The sequence below is a fragment of the Corylus avellana genome, chromosome 11, assembly GCF_965113065.1.
Source record: "Corylus avellana chromosome 11, dhCorAvel1.hap1.2, whole genome shotgun sequence".
In the NCBI taxonomy this organism is placed as follows: Eukaryota; Viridiplantae; Streptophyta; class Magnoliopsida; order Fagales; family Betulaceae; genus Corylus; species Corylus avellana.
The window spans coordinates 12,424,421-12,437,087 of NC_142500.1; the positions used below are offsets into that span (position 1 = coordinate 12,424,421).

Consider the following 12,667-nt stretch of genomic DNA (forward strand, 5'->3'; position numbering starts at 1 on the left):
GCTCCACCATGACGGTCAACCTTAAGACAGCATCACCCGACCTAATTTGCAGACATGGTGACCATTGGGAATGTATCCAAAGAAGAACATGAATAATGCACACATCATTACGATCCATTAACACACAATGATTGTATGGTAATTCTTCTTCATTGTATTCATCTTTATGTCCACAATCTCGATTTGTTTACGATACTAGGATATCTCATTCAGTAATTGTTCCTTCATATGCCGAGCTTCACTCTCCATTTATGCCTTCAGCTACACAGTTTTTTTTCTCATTTTCTGCTCTCACCTTCCAAAAACTTCAACTTCAACCAATGTTTCATATCATTTCGCTTGAGCCTCCAAATATTCATGCCTTTGATGCAAACGATGTATCACCTTCTTACCAAATGAGCACATTTTAGGATCAAGCCATTCAAAGAAACCACAGTCTTGGTTAATCTACAAAAGACATTACAACTAGCAATTTCCAACCGAAATCAATTGAATAAACTAAACAAAAGTAGTAAATAATGATGGTTCATATATTGATTACATAAAATATCAAGTACTTGCCTTCCAGTTTTCGCAACTCACAAACCTCCTTCTAAAGTTTTTCTCAGTGTTGCCAGTTTTGACAATAGTCGGCCGCTCGAAGAAGCAAATGCGCTACACCGCAGATGAAGAACTGCTATGAGCTGAACCAAAAAAGCTTGCACTTTCATTTGATGAATCCATTCTACATGATATAGTAATACATAATTAGTCTGTTTGAAAAATTGTTTTATTGTTGATCACATTTCAAAGGGGTAATAATCCATGCATGTGACCAAGGTATTCTGAAACCTACGCTATTTCTTTTTGGCAAAATAATTAGAGAAGGAGATGAGTGGAGGAAGCTTATTTCAGGCTGAGCTTCAAGCTTATACTGTTGAGCTTTGTCTGCTCCTCTCATTCTTTAATTAATTACATAGCATTTTATTAACTACTACTTCAAACCACAGAAAATAACGACAGCCAACCAAGCTACAAGTGCTTACAATTGTTCACTACACAGTTAACTCATCCATTAATCGTTATAGCATGAAAAAGTAATGTTTATTGGAAGCTAAACCATAATAAAAGAGAATAAACAAGAGGCATATAATATTCTCCTAAACAACAAGAACCCTAAACAATATTCCAACAAAACCTCCAATTTTACACAGAACACCTCATTTTACACAAAACCCTAAAACAGTAGATGATTTCATATTCTGAAATTGGGGCATACCTCCTAAGAAAGCCAACTGTTGTCGTCTGTGTGTCAAGGAGGGGAAATGGCGAAGAAATCTCACGGGTTCGTTGCTGTCTCTGGGCTAGGAGCACGAGAGTTCTGGAACTCTCTTCACGTTGTCGTGCTTCAGGTTTGTTCTTATGTGGGTTTGTTGGAGTTAAAAAGATGAGAAGCAACACGTTTGTGGGTGGGGTCAAAAGGGGGAGGGTAATCACGTAAAATCATTAGGTTAGATTGAGGGCAAAATTAGAAGATAATGAGTTAATATGTTAAGTGAGAAGCACGTGGGGCGAGTTCCATCCATTTAGACGGAAAAATTTAAACGATGGTTTAAATTGAACATTTTTGAAACTTCAGGGGGGTACATTACCAATTTTTTTAACTTTTGGGTTAAAATTGAAAAACCCCTGAAACTGCAGGGGGGTAAACTGCATTTTCCCCTGAAAATTATATTGGAATGTGAGTGTAATTGTTCTAGTTTCTAGTAATATCTCAGAAAGAAATCTGATTGGTTTCTACGTGCATTTGTATAAATTGGTTCAGTTGTATTTTTGCAAAAGTTCTTTTTGAATATATACTGATTGGTGTTATATTTAAATTAGGTTTGTGTAAAAATTTGAGGAAAGTCTTTGGGTTTGTTGAAATTTGAAAAATGGATGTAGAAGACTTACATGTTGATGATAAGATGATAGAAGATCAAAATGATATAAACTTGCTTGGAAATGATTTGAAGTAGCATACTTCCAACTTTTCTTCATATAATGGTCATTTGGAACCATGCCTTGGTTTGAAATTCGATGAGGTTGAAGATGCTCGTACATGTTATAATGCTTATGCAAGGAAAAAGGGTTTTAGCATTAGAAAAAATCATACTCGACTATTGAAGGAAGATAAGTCATTGATTGCGGTAGATTGTGTTTGCTCAAAGGAAGGATTTCGTCGTACGATTTATCAAAACAAAACGCATATAAATTCGAAGTCCGCATAAACAAGGGTAGGATATAAAGCAATGATGGGTTTAAAGAAAGCAGGGTTAAGATGGACTATAAGTAAGTTTGCAGTTAAACATAATCATAAGCTCCTTAGTCCTAAAAGTACAAGTTTTCTTTGTGGACATAGAGTGGTAACACCTGCCCAAAGAAGTCTTATAGATACACTCAATGAGTCCAGTGTACCTCCATGGAAGATAATGTCGGTGTTGAGTAACGAATCCGGTGGTGACTATAATATTGTATGTATTGCTAAAGATGTTGAAAATTATTTGGGCAATAGAAGAAGAGTTTTTATTGGAAAGGGAGATGCACAAAGAATGTATAATTATTTTCTCGAGAGCCAAAGCAAAAACCCAAATTTTTTTTTCTCAATCGAAGTCGATGAAAATGGATGTATGACAAATTGCTTTTTGGCAGATGCTAGATCATGAGCTGTATACCAGTATTTTAGAGATGTTACTTTTGATGCTACTTGACAAATCGTTATAGGATGCCTTTTGTTCTATTTACTGGAGTTAACCATCATCATCAATCTGTGATGTTTGGATGTGCTTTGCTCGTAAATGAAACGGCTGAACCTTATACATGGTTGTTGAAAACATGGCTTAAGGCAATGCTTGGACATGCTCCTTCTACAATTATCATAGATGATGACAAGGCAATGGATAAGGCAATTGCATGGGTACTACCAAATACTACTCATAGATTGTGTTTGTGGCATATTTTACAAAAAGTTTCCAAACATTTGGCTCATATATATATATATATATATATTTCCAATTGGACTTTAACCATTGTATTCATAACATGCTCACAATTGAAGAGTTTGAGATGGAATGGAGTGAACTTGTAGGCAAGTATGAGTTGGGAGAAAATGATTGGTTGAAAAAATTTTATATGCGGCGTGAAAAATGGGTGCCAGCCTACTTGCGAATTTCATTTTGTGCCGGCATGTCTACAACTCAACGAAGTGAGAGTATTAAATTTTTTAAAGATTATGTTCGTTCGAGCACAATGGTGAGTGACTTTGTCCATCAATATGATAAAGCCTTGAATGCACATTACCTTAAAGAGAAAGAAAAAGATGTCAAGACAAAAACTTCTAGACCAATTTTGAAAACATGCTACAAGATGGAAGTTGAGGCGGCAAATGTTTACACAAGAAAGTCATTTTTGATGTTTCAAGAAGAGCTATTTAACAGTCAAAAATACAATTCATCTAAACATCGGGAAGAATGAGGTACAAAGACATGTAGGGTGACTCATCATGGGAGAGAAACTCCATTTTATGAAGTTGCACTTGAATTTCTTGAGAAGAAAGTGACTTGTACATGTCACATGTTTGAATTTGTTGGAATGTTGTGTAGGCACATTCTTCACTTTTTTTGAAGAAATATTTGGTGGACATTCCCCAACATTATGTTTTAGAGAGATGGACGATCAATGCCAAGAGTCGCATTATACATGGCGTATCTAGTGATGAAATAGAAGTCGAGACACAAAATTCTTCCACCTTGGGGTCTCATTCGAAAAAAGAATATGAACATCTTAGCATTGCCTTACAAAAGCTTCGTCATGAGCTTTTGACAATGGATGATAATTGTGATAAAGATATATAGGATGGTGATATAGGAAGTGCCGAGGGTCTTGTATTAAATAGCCAAGTATTGTCAAACATTACATTCACATTGCAAGATCCTATACATGTTTCTTGTAGAGGACGACCCAAATCTTTGAGACAAAAACATCCAAAAGAAAAAACAAGGAACCGCAACAAGGACTTGTAGCATTTGCAAAAAAATAGGGCATGTGAAAAGCAATTGTCCTTCATATAGACAAGCAAGGTATTCTTATAATTTTTTTTGATTTACAATACTTTACATTAAATTTATATTTTGACTTAATATGTTTTCAAAATGTTATTTTTCAATAGGGATATTGTGAATACAAATTTGATGCCACCTAACTTGGGGTTAATTGACCAACAAAGTTTAGCAAAGGTAAATTTTCATTATAACATATCTTCCACCAATGTAATATGTGATTATTTGATTAATAATGATGTCTATTCTTTAACTTTTGTTTATTTGTAAATAATTTACAATGTTCTTTGCCAACCATGTCGTATGCCTCTACAACGACACTTGTCATGTCTCAAGATCATGTATCTTCATCGACTATAGTTGATATTGGTGTAGATAGGATCAACGCATATGGAGCTCCCTGAAGTTGCTATGATTATTTCTAGTTTTGTTTAATGTCTATGGAGCTCCTTGAAGTTGTTATGATTATTTATAGTTTTGTTTAATGCCTATGGAGTTTTTCCTCTGAATATTGTGATAATTTTTAGTTGTTATGATTATTTCTAGTTGTGTTTCACTTCGAAGTTTGCTTGCATACTATTGTGCATGATGAGATAGGAATATTGTTGTCCTATGATGATTAGCCCAAAAGATGGGATTTGTGACTATTCAGGTGATGTTGTTTGTGGGAATTCATGCCCATCCTTGTTTCTTTCAGATAAAATAAATGAAAAACCAAAACAAAATTTTACTGCTGAACAGATTCCACAAATATTAACTATCTCAGAGTCCTTACATCATCTCTATAGCCATGGGTGGAGGGAACCATTTATTTAGTTTCTCAAATTTAGCAATCCCTTGAACAGCAGTGATAGGGATAGCAAAGAAAATTGTAATAAGTGATGCTGAAAGAACAACTCCAATTTTGTAAAGTGGCAGTATCCTATAGGGAATCACCAAACTCCTCCATGATACATCCTGTTGAAATAATGATTATGCGAAAATAAGTGAAAGCAATATAGAGAAAATAAACACAAAGAACTTACGGGGTGGTTCGGTGTTAGACACCTACATCCACCACTAAAAATACCCCTAAAGGCTACATTGTGCTCATTAACTTGATTTGTCTACAATACAAAGGTTCCTATTTATAGGGTAATATCTAAATACAAGTTTGGTAATCAAATCCCATTGATTTGATTACAATCCTATTATATGATTATAATCAACCCATAAATAGAAAATATTTCAATATCAACATAATTATGGAATATATGGAAAATATAATATATTTTCCATATATTCTGACATCCCCCCTCAAACTCAAGGTGGAATATTCTGAAACCTTGAGTTTGAAAACCGAAACAATGATGACGGCGGTGGTTGGAGGCGGGGAACGGGCTACAGATGACGATTGCAGAAGGAGATAGAGGCTGGCGGGCAACCAGCGACGGTGGCAGGTGGCTGGTGAATGCAGATTCAAAAGGGCCAACAATGGGCCAAACTCCAAAAAGGGGCCGACAACGGGCCAGGGCTGACAATGAACCAAAAATAAAAGGGGCCGACAACGGGCCAAAGCTGACAATGAGCCAAAAATAAAAATGAGCCGACCACGGGCTAGAGCTGACTATGAGCCAAAAATAAAAAGGGCCGACTATGGGCCAGGGCCGACTTGGGCCAAAAATAAAAGAAAATGAGCCCACTTGGGCGGTTATCAGATCGGTGCACCGAACCTGACCGGCACGTGGCGCGCATGATGTGGTCCACTTGGACCACTTTTTTTTTTTTTTTTTTTTTTTTTTCACTTGGCTGACACCTTCTCTTTTCTCCCTTTTCTTTTCTTTCTTTTCTCTCTCCTCACTCCACGCCACACGCAGCACCCTTTTTTTTTTTTCTTTTTTTTTTTCACCTTCTCGTTTCTCCCTTTTCTTTTCTTCCTTTTCTCTCTCCTCACTCCACGCCACACGCAACACCTTTTTTTTTTTTTTTTTTTTTGTGGAGCAGTCAGCCGCGGCAGAAACTGTACATGCCAGGGATGGAAATTGACGAAGGTGGAGGGCGGTGAACGGAACTGGATGGCGCAGAACCTGGTGATGAGGGCCTGCGGTGGCAGGGCGGCAGGGTGGCGTGGTCTGAGTGGCGCTTGTGGGTCGCGGCCTGGTGGACCGTGGGCTAATGCCGGAAAAGGCCAGAAGGTGGCGCGGCTCTCTCTGGACGATGACTGTAAGGAGCAAGCCAGAGTCGGTGCTAGGATGCCAGCAGGTAGCAGAGAGCGGCGGCTAAAGGCCGTAGATCTGCCGTCTTCCATGCTTCTGTGAAATGCTAGAGGAAGTGCGGCGGCGCTGGGCTGGGCCGTGGAAGGCCATAAGAGGCATGCCGGGGCTGGGCCGTGAGCGGGAACAGAAGTCGGTGGCTGACGGCTTTCTCCGGGAAGCAGCCATGTGCGCTGCAAATCTGGATTTTTTTTTTTTTTTTTTTCTTCAAGAAATAAAACAAACAATAGATCGAAGAAAAAGAAATACCAGAAAGAAATACACAGACCATTGGGCCATACAATGGTTCTGATACCATGTTGAAATAATGATTATGCGGAAATAAGCGGAAGCAATATAGAGAAAATAAACACAAAGAACTTATGGGTGGTTCAATGTTAGACACCTACATTCACCACTAGAAATACCCCTAAGGGCTACATTATGCTCATTAACTTGATTTGTCTACAATACAAAAATCTCTATTTATATGGTAATATCTAAATACAAGTTTGGTAATCAAATCCCATTGATTTGATTACAATCCCATTATATAATTATAATCAACCCATAAATAGAGAATATTTCAATATCAACATAATTATGAAATATATGAAAAATATAATATATTTTTCATATATTCTGACACATCCCTCGGCTCTGGAGCCATTTTAGTGATCCATAGAAGTGGATGTGAGTGCTGCTAAGATTGGGCAGCTAGTGCAGCACCCCAACAAGACTTGAATATAACAAAGGCAACAGGTAATTCCTACAAGAATGGAAGAACTCAGGATATGTAAAATTAATGTATCTTCAGAAGGCAAAATGTTACCCGTTCTACAGTCTCCTGTTACTGAAAGTTCATCTTAAATTTCAAGCATCCCAGACAGAAAAGATGTACTACAAGAGTATGGTCTTAGGGGTGTAGCAGAGGATTATTTTTATTTCTGCTTGACAAACCAGACATAAAGTGACGTATGTTTTACCTAAAACATTCACTTTATCTACTTATCAAGTACTCCACAAGTATCTAAGCTTGACAACCCAGAGGATTATTGACAATTATATTTACTTACAAGGAGTTCAACAGAAGCTTCATTTTTATCACAAGTAAAATGACTCTAGGAAACACATAAAAAACAATGTTAATTGAGGCATAAAATTCAGATTCTAGAAAATAGGAAGTATCCCATTGTAGAACAAGTTCAGATTCCAGAAAAGAGGCAGCGGCCCATTGTAGAAAAAAAAATTATATCTTCATAGAGCTTTTAAATGACCTCATCGTCAATGCTAGAGTAAATTGTAATTACTGCCACCAGCATAATTACCTGTTCCTTAATCACAATCTCATGCTGTAACTGGCGTATCAAAAGATTTTACACAGGAAAAGGGAGAGAAGAACACTGTAAATTCAGAATCGAAGAACACTGTTAATTCAGAATTGTAACCGGCCATCAAAAACACTGTAAATTCAAAATCGAAGAACATGATTTGAATAAAAAAAGCAACTGCTCAAATCAGAATCGAAGAACCCATCGTCGCCCCAGCGTGGGTCGGATTCCGTGGTTCACGGATTTTCTCTGCTGGCCACGCCGGCGACCCCATAGGCCATGGGAGTGGCCGGTGAGCCACCCCCATAGGCTGGGGGTGGCGGCCAGCCACCCCAGATCCGGGTATGGGATGGCTGGCCGCCACCCCATGGCCTATGGGGTGGCCGACGAGCCACCCCAGGCCATGGGAGTGGCCGCGCGGCCACCCCCATGGCCTGGGGGCGGCTGCCGGCCACCCAATGTGGGGCGGTTGGCCACCCCTTCAAATCTGTTTTTTTTTTTAAAATAAATAAATAAATAAATAAATAAAAACAAATTAATTTTTTATTTTTTTAGAATATAATTTAATGTGGTTGAGTTTTTATTTGAAGTCTAACGAAATTAGCTGATGTGTCAGCTCCTTATTGGTGGCATAAAAGGTGACTTTTGTGCAACCTCCCTATATAAGTTATTCTCATATATATATATATATATATATATATATATATATATATATAAGCTGAGTTTTGACGTAGAGAGTGCTTAGAATTGCTACACGTGTCCATGTTTTTAATATCTGAATCATTTTTTTTTATTTTTACCTCTAGTAATTAAATAGCGTAATTAATTGTCTTGATTATATTTCAAGAGTTTTCTATACATAAATTATTCAATAAATTAAGTATTATTAATGTCCAAATCAAATAAGGAAAAAAATATATATAAATGAAATTATAACCTTTTTCTTTTCACACCAACAATATTTTCTTTAAATTTTAAATTTTTTTACGCATGATTTTTAATAATTGAACCATGCAAATATTGAAAGGGTTTTTCCTTTTTCTATTTTTTTTTAATAAATTAAGTGTACAATTTTTTCTTAATTAATTCATTTTGACATTTCTTTTTATTAACTCACATGTCCCTTTTTTTTTTTTAATTTTAAATTTTTTTACTCATAATTTTTAATAATTGAACCGTACAAATATTGAAAGGGGTTTTTCCTTTTTCTATTTTTTTTAATGAATTAAGTGTACAATTTTTTCTTAATTAATTCATTTTGACCTTTCTTTTTATTAACTCACGTCTATCTCTCTCACCCTAAATCACGATATATTTTTTTTAATAAATTAAGTGTCTTAATGCATTAATATCTCTCCCTTTATTAAAACACAATTTTTCCTTAATTAATTCCTTTTGACTTTTCGTTTTATTAACTCACATTTATCTTCTCACCCTCAATCACGTTAGTCTCTCTCACTCTAAATTCACCCTCTCCTTTTACGGCAACAACGTTTCAAAACACTTTCCTATAGAAGTTGACGATTGTACAAAGTTTATTTGGTCAGTTTCATAGAAATATATGTGACTCTGAACTATGATTAAGGTATGAGATATTTGAGATGAATGTATCTTTGTGCTTTTATGTATAAATTTTTAGCAATTGTGGATTGATTATCTTTAGTTTGTTTCTTTAGAATTTTTTTGTACCAAACACCGTTTTAAATTAGAGATTATGTAAAGATTGTATCTCTTCCTTTATTAAAACACAATTTTTCCTTAATTAATTCATTTTGACCTTTCATTTTATTAACACTCATTTATCTCTCTTACCCTAAATCACGTCAATCTCTCTCACTCTAAACTCATGTCTCTCCTTATACGGCAACAACATTTCAAAACTCTTTCCTATAGAAGTTGACGGTTGCACAAAGCTTATTTGATCAGTTTCATAGAAATATATGTGATTTCGAACTATGATTTAAGGTATGAGATATTCGAGATGAATGTATCTTTGTACTTTTGTGTATAAATTTTTAGCAATTGTGAATTGATGATCTTTAGTTTGTTTTTTGAGAATTTTTTTTTTTGTACTAAATACCGTTTTAAATTAGAGATTAGGTAGATATGAATATGTTTCCGTTTTGTTTTGTGAAATTTTTTGTTCAGTTTTTTTTTTTATTTTTTTTTATTTTCTTTTTTGAATGTTCAGAATTATGAGTTTTATTTGTATTAAAATATAATAGGTATTACACCAAAAATATTAAAATTTTATGCTAATTTTATATTAATACTTTGATAATCAAAATTCATGTTTTATTGCCTTTTTTTTTTTTTCATCTTAAACTACACGTATGGGGACGAATTTAGGTTGTTTTAATTTTTTTTTTAGATTAAGGGAAGATTGAAATGATTTATTTGATTGCATTAAATATTGAGTGAAAGATTTTGTTATTTTTGTATCCATATAAAAAAAAAAAAAAAAAAAGATTTGTTATTTTGCTTTGTATTATTTTTTAAATGTCCACAATTTTATGAGTTTTATTTGTATTAAAATATAATAGGTATTACACAAAAACCTATTGTGTTTAGGGTTACTCTCAGTTTTGCTACCATTCTCAATATATTGTTATAGAGTTTAGGGTTACTCTTTCTTTATTTTCTGTTCTAATTTATATATTATTTTTCATTCAAATTTCTTTTTTTTTTTTTTTTTTTTGTAAATTTAATTGACTTTGTTGTTCATTATGTTTTTTTGTGTTCCAATATTCCTTCTACGATTTTTTATCTCTTTCTTTGATGAAAGAAATAAAACTACTCCTATGAGAATAAATATTTTAAAATGTTTTATGGGTCTTATGATTTAAAGGTCTTATGTTTTAACTCATTCCAGCTGGTTTTAAATTACACATATGAGAATTTTTTAATATGTTTTAATTTATATGAATTGAAACTAAAATTATATATGGTTCTTATGATAGTATATGTTTATGTGATTTATATATTCATGCAAACTTATGTGTAATTGTGTCATTATGTTCAACAATATACTGTTGAATAACCTTTTGTATTTTTTTTTTATTGAAATAGGCATGATAGATTTTTTTACACAATTTTTTTGACCTATAATAAAAAATACAATGGAAATGTGTTTTAAGTTTTAAAATCAAATTATAATGAATAATCCCGCGCATAGCGCGGGCTGTAAGCTAGTATATATAATAACCGAAACCTCTCTCAGAACTGCCTTAATATTGTGACATGTGGTGTGAACTCATTTTTTTAAAAGGTTAAATTGGTTTTTTTAAGGCATAATTTTTTAACCTGTTTTTTAAGTAAAAAACCGGTTTAATTATATTTCAAGATTTTTCCATATATATATATGTATGTATAAAATAGCCGAATCACCCTTTGGAGGTAGTCTAAAATTGCGACAAGTGTCATTTTAATAATATATTGCACCAATCACTGCGGTTACCTGTTTAAATATATACAATATATAAATTCCTTAATAGATCAATTATTATTAATGTTCAAATCAAATAAGGAAACAAATAAATAAAAATCAAATTATATAATAAATACAATTCAAATTATATTGAGGAATTAATATTTACCAAATTATACAATAACATTTTAACTTATTTCTTTTATTCTCTCTCTCGGTTCTAACTTTTTTTCTGACTTCTTTTTTTTTTTTTCTCTCTCTCTCCAATTTAATTTTTTTTTTCTCTCTTTCCATGTCTCTCTCTCCACTCTGCGGCCGTAACAACCTAAGAATTCAGCATTAAGTAATTCTTCTTCTTAACCTTCTATGTGTATATTTTTTATTTGAGAAAAACTGCAAAACTAAGAACCTTTTTTTTTTTTTTTTTTCGCCACTCTTCAACAGTAATAACCTAAAAGTTCAATCTTGAGGTACTTAGGCCTTGTTTGGGAAGCAAGATTTTCCAACTCAAACTGAAATTTTTTCTAAATTCATGTTTGGCAATTTTTTAAACTCAATTCAACTCAAAAAATTTCAACTTAACTCAAAAATTTTCATCCAAATTAATAAAAATTATAAATAAAGATTGAAAAAATAAATAAATAAATTTAGGGTAGCCGAAACACCCCAGGTGGTGGTTGGGCCACCCCAAGCCCAACTGGGGTGGTCCGACCACCCCTTAATATTTTATTATTTTTGTAAACTTCTTATTATTATTTTTTTAATTAAATTTAAAATATATAGAATATTTTATTATTATTTCTATCAATGTGACATATGTTTCATTTATGGCCTTAGGATATCTCTCAAGAGAGATCCTAATTATTAATTGACATATTTTCTAATTATTTGACATATTTTCAACTATTATAGAGTTGGCTCGGTTGCCTTTATTTTATTTTATTTTTTTTGTAACTTTTCCCTCTCCCCTCTTCCCCGCATTGAATGAAAAAAAAAAAAAAAAGGGGGTGGGGGGTGGTGGGGGGTATGAGCATTTAAAAAAAAAAAATAATAATAATAATAATTTGAACTTTGCTAGTATTATTTTTTATATTAGCTTAGATTTATCTTCTTTTTAAAGTTGGAATGCTTTGAAATGATGGTAATGTGCAAATTTTAGAGTATACATTTTAGGCAAAGTAGTTGCTATTTGCTTCTCGTCTCGTATTTCAAAGCATTTTCATGAGATATCTCATTCTCTTTTCCATTTAAATAAGAGTAGGAAAATCTCACTTTGTAACAACCCTTTTTCCTACGTCTATTAGAAGTTCGTACTTTAACTAACATAAGTATGCTAATCTTTGCAAGCAGATTGTACTTTTTTTCCCCTTTCTAATAAGCAGATCATTTTATGTTGATATCTCATGCTTTGGTTTAGAAACAATAAGTTTAACTCCTCTTGTATCCCCCTCCCACGTTCCTGCATTGTATTTGAATAAATAAAATAAAATTATAAAAAATAAATAAATAAAAAGTGGAACCCCTCCAGTGAATTCAGAGCTACATGGCCTAAAAGAATTTCCTTACTAACACATGCCAGCTAGTTCTAAAATGAGTCCCTTT

General features: G+C 33.6%; 1 pseudogene; it reads left to right on the forward strand.

The window, feature by feature from the left end:
• Window positions 1-1,304: 1,304 nt before the first annotated feature.
• Window positions 1,305-3,492, forward strand: LOC148583103 (protein FAR1-RELATED SEQUENCE 5 pseudogene; annotated as a pseudogene).
• The last annotated feature ends 9,175 nt before the right edge of the window (window positions 3,493-12,667 follow it).